Below are 1,649 nucleotides of genomic sequence, written 5' to 3' on the forward strand. Positions count from 1 at the left end.
TAGTCTTGAATGACTGAAGACCAAGGTCAATCTGTGTGTGTGCCCCCACTGCTCTCTAGTGTTGCCTGGCAACACTTTGTCTGTTTAGATATCCTCCATCACTGGAAAGCCAAAGAACTGAGCTGATAATGAGTTGGTAACATAAGCAAAAAGCTGGCATTGCCAGAGGGGAATCCCTCCCTTCCTCCTCAATGTCAATGACCTAATATGGCCTTTACAAGACCTGCTTGAGACCCTCTTCAGAGTTTTGACTGGCTTGCCCTGTGCCCCCTTGGAAGATGAAACCAGCAGAGCTCCAGCCTCTTCTCACTCCTGGCTCTCCCTTGGCCCTGAAAGAATGAAGGCCAAGGTCAATCTGAATAGTGTCTCCACCACTGGAAAAGCCAGAGAACTGAGCCAATAACAAGCTGGTAACATATGCAAAAAACTGGCATTGCCGGGCAAGAACTGGCAAGTTTTCAGGTATGTCTTTCCCCTCCCTTCCACATCAATGTCACTGGCCCAATATGGCCTGCTCAAGACCTACCTGAGACTCCTCTTGGGGCTTTGACCAGTTTGCTCTGTGACCTTTTGAAACATATTGCAGTCTCTTCTCCTTCAGAAACCACCAGAGCTCCAGCCTCTTCTCACTCCAGCCACTCCCTTGGCCCTGAAAGACTGAAGGCTGAGGTCAATTTGCCTAGTGTCACCTAGTATTTAGATCTCCATCACTGGAAAGCCAGAGAACTAAGCCAATAACAACCTGGTAATGTAAGCAAAAAGCTGGCATTAATGGGCAAAATCTGGCAAGTTCCTAAGTATGTCAATTCTCCACCTCTCAAGAGACAATGGGGCATGGTGATTGGCTGTTCAGGCATCCAGCACTCTCATATAGTCCTGTGTAAGCTCTGCATATTGGGGAATTGGACAGGTAAAGCATAGGTTCACTTTAACGTGGTGCAAACCAATGTTCTAGACTTTAAAGAGCCTCACAGACCCCACCCAAACTCACATATTCCCTCAATGAAAATTATTTTGTGAGGAAATAGTCCACCTAGCGAAGAAGCCCAGAGGACATGGCCCATGAATCGCATCCATCACCCGTGACATAAAGTTATTATGAAACACTTCGCTTGTTGCTGCCTCTCGATGATTGAGCGATCTGACAAACTCCACGTCCATTTATTTTGATTCCAGGCAAGCACTTAGTGACTGAAACAACCCAAATTCTGCCAGGACCCTCTAAGTAGGCCCAACTTTCCCTGTTCTTATTATAACACCTAAATCCCTGTGTGGATTGTTGATACAAAGCAGAAAAGGTTACGGAGCGAGGAGGGCGAACGATTTGGCTGATTTCATCATATCAAACTCGCAGCGTAGAGGGAACATGTTTGAGATGTTTACTCTGGCACTTAGGCTTCTACCTGACATGAAATACATTCCGCTTTGTTCTTTTACCGCTGATGTTATCATTTCATATCCCAAATTAAATCTGCACGTCAGAGGGATGAAAAGGTCCCGGAATACGAGATTTAACCTAAAAGTGAATTATTGAACATTTTACGCTTAGACCGCCTCTGCAGTAAACCCCAACAACATTTAGTCTACTCTGTGTGTCATAAATTGTCATTTAAAAAAAAAACACATATTTGCATTTTTGATTCTTTGTT

Source organism: Staurois parvus, unplaced genomic scaffold (assembly GCF_062004578.1).
Source record: "Staurois parvus isolate SC_StPar_1 unplaced genomic scaffold, SC_StPar_1.0 ptg000487l, whole genome shotgun sequence".
In the NCBI taxonomy this organism is placed as follows: Eukaryota; Metazoa; Chordata; class Amphibia; order Anura; family Ranidae; genus Staurois; species Staurois parvus.